We start from the raw sequence: 16,029 nt of genomic DNA on the forward strand, positions 1-16,029 counted from the left end.
CCACTTCATGTCAATTCCTGCCATCTTGTATATATTTCCGGTCATCTCATTGTGGTCCTTTCTTTCTGTGCATATCCCACCTTAATAGTATATATTTTGTTCAAAGGCACAACTTTTTTTTACTTGTTTCTTACTTTTTTGCTAAGTTAACTTTTATTTAATGTTCTGCGGCACTGTTACACCAGGTCAAATTCCTGTGTACGTTGTACATTTGGCGAATAAGGAGATTCTGATTCTGATTTATTTATTATACAGGAGTAGGACAGAGCTGGGCTGAGGACAGTGAAGACCATTTGGAGGTTTCTTCCTGAGACAGGAAATTCAGAGGTCGGTGCTACAGATCGCATGCTGCAGTAACATGAACAAGGCTCCCCATCAAGTGTGCTTTGCACAGTCACAGGAAGTTGGCTGAGACCTAAAGCTGTGGCAAAAGGGTAGTGGTGAGCTTCAGCGACATGCTGTGTGGCAGATCTTGATATCCCTGCTAGCACTATACAATGCAGTGGAGGATACAACCGCTTGTAATCAGTGCCTTCACTGTTATCAGCGGGTTGTGACTGAGCCCCAGAGATGAAGCTGTCAACAGCCAAGCAGGGTAGTACAGTATAATTGAATTAGATACATAATTCAGGAAGTGTGATTTCATGAAGGTTTGAAGTTTTTTTCTGAAAGTTTTTTGCTAAATTACTCTGGGACACCGAGGCCACCTTTATTCTGATGTATATTTTTTTTTACATATACCCAAGACATATTACAGTCTCCAGACTAGAAGCAGTAAAAGACAGAGCAGTAAGAGTAAAGACGGAGATTGTGGCGCTTAACGCCAGATTGTGTCATCCTGAACATGTCACTTTGAAGGACGGTCTATGCTGGTCTGATACATGTTCACACTTTATTCATATGCTTGCTCAGTGCTTCGTGTGTAATTCACAGTAGATTGCATTGAGCCTGGTAGCAAAAACAGGCTGTCTTTACACCTCCCGTTCATGTTATTGTACATATCGCCCTCACGTCATATTACATTTGTGATGACAGAACTGTAGTTTAGTAAAGAAAAAAGAGACATATTTATTCTTATAATAAAATACTAATTGATGTGAAAAACTTTTTTTTTGTTGTTGTTATTGAAGCAATCCTTCCTGAATAGTTGTGTGTTTTCTCTAAGTGTGAATTGTTACCTCTGTCGTATAAGCTCCTTTTTAGGCATGTACGTATGAAGTGTTTCCACGCATTCATTGCACTTTGGAGACAAGATTAACCATTTAAAATGCATTTTAGTACTCCATTCTGTATGAGGAGTTTTGGCTTCATTATTGATCAATGCTTTTTAGCCATAAAAAGAAATGAAAGAGAATGACAGCCTTTTGTGGGAGAGCAGTTGTCACGTTACATCCATGAGAAATGCTGCTGGGCTGTGTCTGAATTAACTGCAACACACAAAACAGAGCCAAACTGCTTTCACAAATGAAATCATCCCTGAAAATGTTCAGCCTGTAGGGCAATAATCCTCACCTGCTCTCCAAACAACGTGGCATCTTCGATCATTATCCAGGACCATCCAGGACCAGAGGCAAAATTCATAGAAATGAAGAGAAGAATCTACTCGTTGTATCATCAGTCCTTTCGTGTGTCCAGTAGTTCACAAATTTGAAGACATACTGTTGGAGACAGTTTGAAATATTGTCACTCTAGATTAAAATGCTTCTTAGTCTTCAGAGTTATCACTGTCACAACATTAACCTAATACTTTGCTCTGCATACAGCCTTATTCCTTTTTGGTTCACTCTTTTCACAGTTGTTTCATCAGTGTTGTCTCTTTGGCCAAAATGCTTTTCCATTGCAATGAATCATGGTCTAACTGCTGCCTTTCAGCATATTGTGGAGTATGCCTCAATCACGGCACATGGAATACTTAACCACAGATGAGTTCATGTTTTGAAAGAGAAGCTGATCCTACACCTGCGCTCAAATATATACAATTTTGTCGGCAGTTGTAACTCTTTGTTCCAAACTGCTTTTAGCAGCATAGATGTGCTTCTGCTCTTATCAGTTCGATGATTGCTCTACTAACCAGTTTTTTTCTATAACTCAGGTCTATTTTGTTGAATTTTACACACATATAGTAAATTGTCTGACCTCTGGGTTAACTTTTATTTTATTTTTTCATATCCCCAGTTTGTGTCTTTACCATGTCTCCTCAGCAGCGTCTTTCTCTGCTGCACCATTTTTAATCAAGCTGTAATGTTCATGCTAAAAACACTTTTACTGTTTACAAGACTCAATAATTCTGTCAAGTTGTAAATCAGAATTTATGGTTTATTAGGCTTTAACCTGACCAAGAAATATCTCACCAAAACTAAAGGCACTTATATGGTGTGATATTGTTAATTTTGGATAAAATAAGCACTTAATGAAAGAAGCATTGCGTCAAATCTAATGCTGTGACACCTAGCCGTAAAGTTTCAATTTAGACCAACTGACTGACTTTTATAAAATACTGAGAATACTAATGCATTTATTTTATTTTATGAATCATTTGTAAAATTAGAAACAGCATCTATTAAAGAGCCTCTATCTCTCCTCACTGCTCCTAATGCTTCAGTCACATCATGCATCTTCGCTTTCAATGGTCATGCTCTTATGAGTCCGAAAAGCACAATCTCTGTGTGAATTCCTGATTTAAGCAGTGATAATAATGATTGTAAGAAATAGAATAACAATAACAGTTAAAGGCTTATACTGTGTGTCATCGGGTGTGGAAAGTGGCAGCGAGGTTGTTCATGACATTTTATTGCACACTTTACAAAAAGAAATCATAAAAGATGCATGACAAGTTTAGTATACAATCAATACTTTAGAGACCCCTCAGAACTGCATAAATCATGTCACATTAATACAATATTTGCTGAGCACAACATGGCCTGAGGGTGAAAAGCTGGGAAGGTGAGTTGAACGTATATGTTCACTCATCTGTGCTGATTAAATTGGACATGTGAATGAACAAAATTACATGTGAAAATGAATATGCTAAAAACGTGCAAATATTATTGTTACAAAATATGATTTGCGCATGTGAAGTAATACAATGTGACCCTTTTTTCCTCTTTCCCCCTCTATGACCACTGTTGGCTTGCTATAGTAGTGACTGAGATCAACTTCCCAATGAAAAGAGAAAATGAATGCAAACCATTGTAAAGAAGTGTCTCCTAAAGCAACTGAAAAGATTTTTAGATGAACATAAAATTAATCACATACACACAACCAGAACTTTCCTTGTTTGAAAACATTCCATAGTTGCGTTCATTTACATTTATTACAGTGTTCGTTTAAACTGCTTCTTTTAAAGACCTTTGAAATACTTGGAAAAGGGTCATGAAATGGTTCGAAGCAGGCATCTTATCTGCACTTCTGAAAACCAAGATTTTCACTCCTTATTTGTGATCCATCTAAAAAACCTCACATGGATTTCAGTGGCGTTCACACATGTACAGTGACCCTGTGACCTCAGTCCTGCCTTTATCTGCCTGATGAGGCCAACATGGATTCTGCTACGTACAGTAAGCCCCTGCTGGGAGCTATTGAGAAAGGTCAATCCGGAGCCTCATTGGAGAGTCACCTCTCGATCAAAAGGCTGACCCTGAACCTTTTTAGTCTGTTTCTTCATTTGATCTCAGGGAACTGAGCTGTATTACACAACGAATACAGATCCTTTGTGTTTTTAATGTACTGTACTTAACTGAAGCCTCAAGGTGAACTGTGATGCCACTTAGTATGTGTTTATTGAAATGGAAGCGTATCTGTATTTGCTTTACGAATAAGCAATTCTCCGTGCAGCTCTTTCGACTATGATGGGAGAAAACTTATAAAAATCACAATGGGTAATTGAATGTTTTCAATGATTGCTGAACAGCAATTACTGTACCATGATAAAAGAGAGAATTTTTTGTTATAATCACAGTTTGTTTTCCCAAAATTATGCTACTGCTAAAACTGCTCTCCTTTTGTTTAAGCCCACCCAATATTCTCTTTAATGTCTATTTTCCATCCATCGATTTTCTATACGATTAATCCAATTCAGGGTGGGCTGGAGCCTATCCCAGCCGTCATTGGGAGTGTGGCAAGGTACATTCTGGACAGTTCGCCAGTCCATCACATGGGTCCATCCGTCCATTTTCTGTAAAAATGTGGAAAATTTGGTTCAGAATGTGATCTGTGGAATATTACCCAACTGTGACTTTATTTCAGAATCCAAATGAGATAGGTGTGAAACTGCCTTCAAATAACTTTGACCAAAGTCTGAGACTCTTTCCTTTAATGCCACCATATGCCACACACTGAAATATAGCTTTCTTTTTGTAAACATATTTATCACAGAATTAGTAGCTTTCATAGACTGGGCAGAGGTGTTTACGTACACTATGAGTATTGCTTTGGAGTATTTTTCCTCAGGTACCTTCAGTTGAAGAAATGATTCCACAGTGGTCAGAAATCAATTAATGCAGGAGTGTAACGATTAAGCTTTCAGCTCAGTAACAAAAACATTATAGGTTTCCCAGAACACTGTAAAAATGCTTCTCACAAATGTGAATGATAATCATCAAGACGTGTTCGCTGGAGATGACATAACTGTTTTGGAATTCTCTGGGACACAGTTTTAAAGATTTTCCCTGATTTAAAAGGTTTATAAAAAAAAGTTTTCAAGAAAGTTTTCTGATTGAGAACAAATGGCTTATTGAATGACTTACCTCAGGCTTGTTCTTATCTATTTTCTAAAAGGTTTTGTATTAAAAGTTAAACAAAGCGGGCTACTGTTGTGACAAGGTGGTCCATCGAACATTTGCTTGTTCTACAAACACTCGAGAAATACATTAACACAGCAGTATTGCAAATTAAGCTCACAAAGCCTAACCAGCTTCTCCTCTCTTTTTGTAAGATCTGCATCTGTAATATTTGGACAGTCCAGAGCTGAATAAAGTCCAGATTTATGATACACATTTACAATGATTAATAATCTATTTCAAATGGCACTTCCACCACCATCAACAGCATATTATGAGATTGTTTCAGGTTCATGCATGCGACCTGTGTCTTAAAACCAGATATTATAATTTAGGTGTATACATGTATGTATGTGTAGTAGGTCAGTGTTATTTTTCTGCATCTATACTATACTGTTTATCTTCTGCCAGGGATAAAATCACAATAAACATTATCATTAGATTGAATCATTTCATTGAATAACTGTTGTCGTCCCAGCTACTACTTCAATTAAGATAACTGATAAGATTAAGCTGTGTCACATCACATTCTGCTACTCAACCCCATGCACAGCAGTACATTTTTCTCCAACTAAATTAAAGCTACACAATGCACAACTCCTCTTTTCCAGCCTCTGCAACACAACATGAGTTGTAAATGACTTTCTGGTTTCCAAGCAATTAATATCTTGCATTTATAAGGTTTTCATTGTCGAACAAATGTTCAAGGCTAAATAAGAATTTCTGCTTATTCTTTCACCCTTCTCTAAACAGCTGATGCATGTATTTGGAAATCCATTGATAACCCTACAGCTACTTGCAAATATACAGATGGTCCCAACAGGCACACTCCATGAAATGATGGACTGAAAAGTCATTTCTTCTACTGGAGCACTGCAAGGCTGAGTAAACCATATATATTATTAAAATCTACAGGATCTTTGCTAAAGCAACTTTTTAATAACTTACATGGTAAGTATTACTCTGTTATTTGTCACATTTTTATTATACATTTTGTTTTAATTTACTGCTGAGCAGAAATGGTGTAGGCTTTAATGATACATCACTTGGGCTCTTTGTCATCATTTGATTTTCAATCTTTAATGAGTGTTAGTTATGGAGCTTTAATTACTATGTTATGATTCATTTAGGCCCCAATCCTATAGCATATGTTCTTTATCTAACTGTTATATAACATCTGTATTTTATTGATAGCCAATATAATTAATGTGTAGTTATTAGGGCTTCTCTGAGAGGAATGTTAGTTTCAGTTTAATTGTCCAGACAAGCCTGAGGATGTGTGAGAGGAGTCTCATTCTTCTTTCTTATTCTGTCATTGAAAGCTGGAAAAGAATGGAGAAGATGACATTACACATCTCTACAGACTTTCAAACCTTCACATCATGGAGTATTTCAAATTTTCCTAAGCAAGCAGTATAATGAATCTAAAACTATAGATATGCTACGTGTTCATCCACTAAATGTCCACTGTTCCACAAACCCGCCCACAGGGTACAGAGCTGTGTAGATTTTCATATGGTACGAAAATGTCCCTGTGCCTGTTATCAATATATTCATGACATAATCTTTGATGTGGATAGTGCAGAGGAGAAGAAAAGATAATCCTAATCTGCTTGAAGCTACCATCAGTGGTTGTGTTCACATTTGTGGAACCTCCCTCTGAGAACCCCCCCAAAGGTGATGCAGCTAAGGTTTTATCAGACCTCACCTTGGGTCCAGGTGGCTAACTGCTGTTCCGGTAGTGCTTCTCTTTATCCATTTGTTGGGTTTTCTTTCCAGCCCTTGTGATATTGAAGACTGCTTGAGGCTGTAGAGATGGAGTAGACAGTGTGACCCCTGTATCAAACCCCAAATGGCACAAATCCACATCTCGAGCTGCAGTGGCAGCAGAAGCTCATAATGTGTGAATTTCAACTCAAAGTTCCACTTCAGACACTCTGCCTCAGGGACTTTATCTTTCAGCAGAGTAATGTGTTTCAATAGCTTGTGTCAGTATGCCTGGTGCTCAGATGGTGGCTGACGTCTTTTGAAAAACTGGTGCCAGATTTTCTAGCTTATAAATAGCTTGCAGGCTTGCCAGGATTTGGTTTGTGCATCTCAATATAGAGGCCTTAATTCTATTTCAGGTGCCATCTAGACTATCCAGTCATGTAACAATGTCTTGATACTGACTGCATATAACATGGTGCTTTTCATCATCACAGCATTCAGGTATTTGGATCGAAAATGACAATACATTGAAAATGTCACAGTCTGCACTATTAGTTTATGTTTATGTATTGTTATGTCACAGTTTGTTTAAGCATGTTATGTTCTAGTCATGTTTTTCCCCTGTCACGTTCAGTTCACTCAAGTCACCTGGTTAATTGTTCACAGCTGCACCTCATGTCACTGATCACTCCCCTCACAGTATTTAGCTTCCTGGTTTACTTTCAGTCACTGCAGAATCCTCACTATCCCTCCATGCTTTGCACGCAGATAAGTCTGGTTTCATGCCTCACAGTATCCATAGCCATAGTCAAAGTATTTATTCATAGTCCTGTTTCTTTGTTTAGTCATAGTTTTGTTTTCATGTTTAAGTACTTTTGAATCCGGCTCTGCCATGCTTTATTTTTGCCTTTGCTCCCTGTCTTGTTTTTGTAGAATAAACCTTGTTTTGTGAACTAAAGAGCTGCATCTGGGTCCTACCTTTCCACTATCCTGACAGAAAAAATTTAATTTGCATTTGTTGGGGTGTTTCCCCATAAAAATACACTGGTTTAAAATATTCTCATACAAGAACTGTTATCATTGTGACGTTGTTTTTCTTCTGTCCTGTTAAATACAGCCTGTTGCAGAACACATTTGTGCTTTGGACAGTTTGAATATTTGTAATAAATACATTAGTTCATATGAGGAACTTATGGAGCCAGTGCCAGAGAAGCAACTGAAACCACAGGGAGATTTCACCTTAAGATTTATTTATATTCTGCAGAAAAAGCCAAAATTTGTCAAATTTCTTTCAGCCCAAGTAACTTAAGGTTTGCCCAAAATAAAGTCCAAGGATGTGATGTGGGCCAGTAGCATTCTGCAATAAGGACATGCTTAAGTGATGAAAGAAGTGAAAAGAGAGTAAAAGGTGATCATGATACAATTTTGGGGGTCAAGAACAGAAGCTAAATTGCATCGGCAGGAGGGAGAGATACTGTAACGTAATTATATGTGCGGGTTAGTGCATGTTGGGTCAGGCAGCAGATTGGATCCAGCACATTGTAGGAGAGAAGAAGGTAATTATTGAAAGCTTCCTTTTCCAGGCCTTGGCATTTTTCAAGCCTCTTGTGTTTCTTCCTCTTGATGTTGCTGTTGCTTAGAACTGTTAACATTTTCACTACTGCCTTCTTCTGTAGTTTGTGTGCGCGACACAACGTAGCGCATGCTAATCCATGCACAACAGCAGCTTTATGTAAAAAACACAGAGGCTTTTTATTTGGTGTCTATGACTGTATTAACTCTCGCATGAACAATCTGTGTATTGCTTACCTTATTCGTCCTTTCCTGCCGTTTCTTTGTCACACTCTGCCTACAGGGGTTGGAACAAGTCATCCAACTGAAATGGTTACATAAGTCGTATATTCTTACCCTCAATACAACTCATCATAACATCCTCACTACAAGCGGCAGGAGGGAAACATGACTCATATGAACATTTCCACAACAGAGCAGATGTCATTCTCAAGTCTTTCTTTAAGATCAAGACCAACATAAGTTCAGTCAGTAACACAACAACATCATTTGTGTTGGTTGCCTCGGTTGTATGTGTAAACACGACATGTTATGTTAAAACATCGTCACTTTATGGTATCTTTAGAAAATAACATCTCAAAGTTGGTTTTAGAAATCAAAACTACTTGGGTCATGGATAGGTCCAAAAAATATTGTTTTACAATGTGATTTCCACCATCATGGACGTTATTTTTACCTTCACACACAGTTGTTCTCACAATCAACAGACGTTTCATATTCTTAGATCATGATTATTGACCATATGTGATTGCATGAACAAACACCACATGGGCACATTTTTAGGAGGATCACAGTCTGGTGGGAAAGTCTGGATGTAAGTCTGACTGATAAATAGCCAGTAAAGAGACAACAACATTACTGACTAAAACTTAATACATTTTAAATGTTGATAAATCTATAATCTGAACCAATTTTAGTCTCAATTTTTTACTTTTCCTTTATTTGGAAAGAAAATAGTTTGAATCAAAAGCCCTGTGAGTGCTTTATGTGCTCGTCATTTAATCACTTTCCATCACACATTATGTCAAATGCCTGTTTTGTGCTTATCTCCTTGTGGCCTGCCAACCTGCCTCACCCCATTGAACTTGTTTACCGTTTCTGACTGTTATCATGTTGGCAGTAGTTAGTTTTTTATTTTGTATCAATTGTGCACAACCATGTCATTTTCCTATTAGGTTTTCAAAGCAGTCAATAAAAAATTCAGCATGTTCTTAATAACACTGACACAAAACGGCTTTTGAGATATTTCGGAGAATTTATTACCTACTAATCACTTACTTTCACCTTAATTTTTTTTTTGTCTTGCATTAACCTCAGTCAGCACCTCTCCGACACTGCCTTTTTTTCGTAACCTTTCCAAACACGGCTACTATTATATCCAAACGTTGCACTGAATGTTGGTAGTTTAACCCACTCAGACATGAGAGTTTCTTCCTGATCGATAGCTGGGTTCTGGATTTTGTAGGAAATCAGGATCCATGGTTTTTCGTATTTTCTCTTTTTTTCTGCCTCTAATTCTGCCAGAAAACTGCTGATTGTGTTTTCCTAATCCTTCTTTAATCTCCCTTGCAAGATCGAAGATGTGAAATGAGTATTTCCTTAATTACCATCTCAGACTCTGGAGGAAATCTGTCGGCTCAATCCCCTCCAACTTGTGTGTGTCGGTGCGTGCATATTTATTCATCATGCATGCTTCTACTCACTACACCTGTCCCCATTTAAAGGTTTGAGGCTATTTGTGGTTGGCTCCATTTCTTTTCACAGAGCTGAAGGTTTTTCTGCCCGTGTGGCTGCTCTGCTCCCTTCAGTGGGGCACCAGCGATAAGAATTATTACGTGAGGTTGGAGCTTCTGTTAACAACGGTTGACAGACCAGGGGGCCGCCGCTGGGGAAGAACATTACACAACTCCAGAGACAGAGGGATGATAGTGCAGGCATTGAGGCATTAATGAAATACCGGCAAGTATCTGCAGTTTTAAAAAAAAACAGTTTCTATTCTTTAACTTATTATTTTAGTTGTAACTTTTGACTGATTTTCATGGAGCTTATTTCCCCCCACCACACACACACACATACACACACACACCCACACACACACACACACACACATACATACATATATACATACATACACAGTTTAACGGACCTTGTATTTTCACAACTGATCGCCATGTACTCCACATCTACACTCCTCTAACACCTGCTCTAACCAGTTCCATTAATCATAGTGAAAGTGTAGTATTCCAGCATCTGCTCTGCAAATGGTCTGCATATCTTATGTGCTCAGTGTAGCCACAGCTTCACTGTCAAATATCAGAAGCGTGTGTAGAATTTGAAACGACAAATTCAAGATCCACTCAGTGTCCCGAACTTTCGAGATGAGAATTTGGGGTCCTTAAACTGGAACTGAACTAAACCACTAAGAATACATTTTGCAGAAGATTGAAAAGACTGTGCAGGTTATAACAAGTTGATATGAATTAAATAACAACCGCTTGGTTTTCAAAGTAAACTTTGTCAGAGCTGCTACAGCCTCACCTTAGTCTCAGTGAGTCTGCTGTTTGAGGGAGGGAAGGCTCACTGAGATCCAGTTCTATTGTGCTCCAAATGCTAAACACCAAGGAAAAGCTTGATTTGAAGAAAATGAATGCACTGAGTATGGTTAAACGGTGATTAGCATAATACATTTTAGATATATTACCATGTGGTGGACTAAGGTTTGATGAATGAAGTCATTCAGACAGGAAATGCAAATGTCTTCTCATCATCTGCATATTATCATTGGCCTGTTTTCACATCTACACTGACCGCTACATCGTTAATATTTGATGAGAGCATGTTCATCAAATATCTTTCAAAGTCAGCAGCCATTCTCTACTGTGAGTGTGCTGCCAGACATTTTGTTCTTCCTAATAGATTTTTTACATTTTTTTTATGCCTCTGAGGATTTCAAAGCATGTATTATAGAGTAGTTCCTGTTTTTTAGCATCCACATCAAGCTCTGTCTGTCTGCATGAGGTGGTCTGTAATCCCACTATAACTTTCAGGTTCTGCTGATTTTAAAGTAACATCAAAGGTGGAAGTAACAACATATAATTGATTCAACTGTAGTAATGAATATACTTCTGAACTAATAATGTGAGTTATTAAATGTATGTGTGCTGAAAAACAGAGCAATAAAGTGTCAGTTTATTTACTAAAATGGTCTTAATATAAAGTGTTATTCTGATAAGTGGCTGGGCTTATCCAATTGACATAGTTTACAACAAGCAATTCAAATTTGTGTTACTTCTGGGCTGTAAAAAAGCAAATAGTGGGAGCGGGACATGGAAACACGCTGCCCTGACAGCACGAATACTGCTGATCTTTTTACAGCAGGAGACATCTGAAGTACAACATTGTTTGAGAGAGAAATTGATTTTGTTTCTGTACGCAGGGGGCTTGAGGTCAGAGCTCATGCACATGCACATGTCAAGAGTTTAAGAGTCTGTCAAAAGGATGTAACTCACTCTCAATATGAACCCAAAGTTAAAGTTTGTAAACTTTGCCTAAAACTATATTTTTTTGTAGTTGACCTCTATGTTGGCGCCCTTTGTGTTTCTGATTAATTCTTTATCACACAAGCGACAATGTGTTCTTCTAACAATTTGTTTCTGCACACATCATTAATTGGAATAAATTGTCCCCTTCTCCTAAATGAAAGAGTAAGTGTCGTCTGTGAAGTTGCGAGCAGGATCAAGAAACGAAAAGCAGAGATGAAACAGTCAACCTGACCTGTCCTGACCTGCTGACAACATAGCCAGTCCCAGCATTGGAAAGATAAGCACATCACGCATCACTCATGTTGTCAAGATATAGATCTATTCCCTTTTGGTGACCTGTCTCCAAAAGTACCAGTACAAAAAGCAAGTAATAGTAACATTTCATTATGAATATTTGGGGTGCTTCGGGTTAACATCAGAGTTAGGGTTACGGCTTGGTGAGTTGTCGTTATGGTGAGGATTAAGGTAAGTCTGCAGGAAATTAATGTATCTCAATGTAATTTCAGCTGAAGTTATTGAAAATATGATTCTGTTCGGCACCTGTGCAAACACACACTGAGCAAGTTTTGTGCAAATAGAGCATGTGATATTTAACTGTTTGTGCTCGGGGAATAACAATGTGATTTACTGTTTTCTTTTCATGCTTGAACTCGACGCAGTGCTGGTTGTTTAGCTTTCTTTGAATATCTAAGGGCAGTGGTTAGCATGAAATGGAACAAAAAGTGGAAAAGGTTAATCGCTCCGGCGAGCTCATTTCACACCCTCTGTGACACATAAAGCAGTACTGCAGGCCTGAGGGCTTGTGGCTCCCAGAAGCAAGATCTCGTCTACGTTGACTTAATATGAGCAAAAATGGTGAGATTTAACAGAACATTCACCTTTAATTAAGCTTCACATCAAAGCTGCTTAATAGCACAAGATAACTGAAAATTTCATTTTAAGCCCATAAATGGTCTTATCTTAAAAACTTAGGAATTAAGGGGGCTTATCCAACTGCATATCTGATTCCTCAACATTTATTGTATATTACAAGGTTCTGAAACGAGCAATCCAACAATATACCAGGTCTCATGAAACAACTGTTTTGAGGGAAATAGCTAAGCTGGTTGCGTTGCCCTGGGCTTGAGTCTTTGAACTTTAATTATAACCATTTTTTCAAAATGACACACCTATGTGCCTGAAGTGTGGATACAAAGTGCCGTCATAGAGCATAAAACATTCACACATTCTCCACATTGTGATTGGGCAACCATAGCAAGTCTTGCATTAGCGTTGACTCAGTTGGAGTTAAAATGTCTCTTGGAAGTTGACAATATTCATGATATATTTTAGATGTGACAGCAGATTCTTTTGTCTGCTTTGATATTAATTTTAATGACTGAAAGCAACAAATAGTTTATGTGTTCATTGTAGTGCAGTCAAGTATAAGTAAAGCCAAAACCGACCTTCTTCTGCTTTAAAGACATGTTGATGATACTTCTGATCAAAGCAGAAATTTCAAAAAATGTTTTTTTTTTTATGTTAACGTTCAACATGTTGAGTCATTATATACATTTAAAAGTGAATCTCAAACTTCTGTTACACTACAATATGAATGGAGAAAAACTGATTACGTTTTTGTTCAATTATATATATTTTTTATTGTTTTTTAGTATATATTTGTCTTTCTTGTGTTTCCAGATGTATTACTCTTCACCTTATTTGAACTTTGTTGATATCATACGTTAAATGATAGTCAGGAAAATAATTTTTTTTCTGAAAAAGAGAAATCTGCACTCTGGTAAATCGTCCTTATCCTCTAGATCTCTCGGCTTGAACTTTTCAGTCATGACTGAGGTAACTTTAAATATTAGCATAATCTGTTGCTGTTTTGAATATAAACCGATGTAAACAAACCATGTTTGTGCTGAAACCTTTTCTTTAACACCTTGGCTTATACAGAGCTCTAAAGCCTTGTGAAATAAAAGTAATCAATGGAAACCAATTCAAATTTTTCAGGTACTTTATGATATGAAATTAAGCTACAATAAATCTTTTCGATAATGAGAAGAAAATATACCTCTGAATCTGATTATCAGGGTAATTTCATGCATGACTTAACAGACATATTCTCTGAGAATTACAAACTTAATGCAACTGAAACCACTTTCTTGTCTAAACTACAATAACTTCCTTGCTTCTTTGTCAGAATGCTGTAAGTTAAAACATGGGTCTCGTACCAGACCAGCACAACACCATGAAGCATTTGTTACCCAGCCTTGAGAAGCAGTCTGCAAAGTCTGGATGGATAAATCTTTCATGAAGCATGTCTGGCTGTGATCCGCCGTTGGACAGTCCAACTATACCCAATTCTAACTCTGCCTACATCTAATTCCGTTTATAGGCTATGGTGCAGTTGAAGGGCCAAAAATGTGTGTGCTGAACACTCAAAAGAGGCTATATACTTGCAGCAGGAGGCTGTATCCAGCCAGCTGCTGATCCAACTAAAGATAAGCCGGCACTGGTAACATAACCTGAGGAGGCAAATGAAAGGGCAACTACTCATTTGATCTCGGTAACCCATGCATCTAAGTCATATACTCACTGGATCATCTATCTTAGGTGGTCAATCGCATTTCTGGACTGGCTACAATCACCAGACAAAGCTGACAACCCACTAAACTGTTGCTTTGGATTTTAGCATGCCTGGATTAGCTGCTGAATTATATTGACGTCTGTTCAATGGTAGATTATGTCATACACTACTGCCACTTCAAGCTGACTTGGCTGTTACTGCAGTTACTGTGGCAACCACCATTAATCAACTGCTTCATGCAGAAGAATGCAGCTGCTTCTTTCTTGCAAAAGATGTATTTGTATCTAATCTCAGTGGGACTTCCTAGTAAAAGAGACAAACAAAAATTATCTAAATATATTCTTTCACCTACACTGATTTCGTGATATTTGTAGGTTGCAATGATTTGATTCAGATGAGGACAACATGATCACATATGATTACATATAGATATAGCTACATTGGTTAAGAAATAGCTCTGGTAAGCCATGTCTGTATCAGTATGCTAATTAGCCATGCGGTGATTTCCTTACATTGAATCTTATGGCCACCTCTGAATCTCACCCTTCAAGTCAGTTGTCAGTGTAACAAGTTACACTACCCCTACACTTGTATATTTACAGTATATCAGTCAGAACATTAAAACCGCTCAAAGATGTAATGAATAACACTGATTATCAAGTGTCTGTAGCACCAGTCAAGTTGTGGGTTATAAGCAAGTAAACAGTCAGTACTTAAATGCAATATGTTGGAAGCCAGAAAAATGTGCAAAGAGAAAGTGGTCGATAGGCAGCAAAGTCATCAATGCCTCAAGAGTCAATTATTTATTTGGGAAGTAGAGGTTGGCCTACGTCGTCCGAACTCTAAAAAGGATTTGTAGTAAAAATAACTGGAAACTTAATGCTGACTGTGTCAGAAGATATGAGCACATACAATGGATCACAGATTGGTGCTGCATATCGGTCAAAGTGACTCTGCTGACCTCTGCCTAGAATGAGTGTGTGAGCATCAAAACTGGGTCACGGAGGAAGGTGGCCTTGCCTGATTAATCATGTTTAATTTTACATTATGTGGATGGCCTGGTGTCTGTGTACCATTCACTTGGAGGAAAATTGACAGATGGATGCACAACAGGCAGAAGTCAAGGTGGCGGAGACAGTGTGGCGCTAAAGGAAACTCTTGCATTTGTGTGGCTATTACTCTGACACATGCCGCCGACATGAACAATGCTGCAAACCATGTACAAACCATAATGACAGCAGCATTCCCCAGTTACTGAGAATACTTTCAATAGGATAATGTTCCCTACTTTTCTGCAACAACTGTTCAGAACTGTTGCCACATGATCTAAGCTGCTGATTTGACCTTCAAATTCATGCTTAACTGAGAATTTGTAGGATTTGCTGGAGGCCAACACCGCACAACTTAGTGGACTTAAAGGATTTGCTGCAAACACCTAGGTGCATGATACCAAAGGACACCCTCAGATTCCATACCCCTTGGAATGATATCTGTGTTGGCAGTGCATGGGTATCAATTCAATGTGGCGCTCCATGAGGATAAGAGCATAATGTAGCAGCCATAAAAACACACGAACATCTGTGCTATACCGTCTATGCTGATATGTGAACATAACAAGACTGACAGGTCCTAGTCCTAGCTCTAAGAGGCAGTGTTCCTTTGAGTAAAATGCAGATAAAATGCTCAGCATTCTTACTAGCTTAGAATAACAATATCAGAAGGTTGGTATCTAACATGCATAATGCTTTAAATGCTCACAGTCATTGTATAGGGTAAACAAAAATCCCTGTTTTTGGCCTGTACCCATGTGGAACTGTCTCCCAAAATGCCCCCTGGTTTTAACTGTGTATTA

This window comes from Leuresthes tenuis, unplaced genomic scaffold (genome assembly GCF_036924035.1).
Source record: "Leuresthes tenuis unplaced genomic scaffold, fLeuTen1.0.hap1 SCAF_15, whole genome shotgun sequence".
NCBI lineage: Eukaryota > Metazoa > Chordata > Actinopteri > Atheriniformes > Atherinopsidae > Leuresthes > Leuresthes tenuis.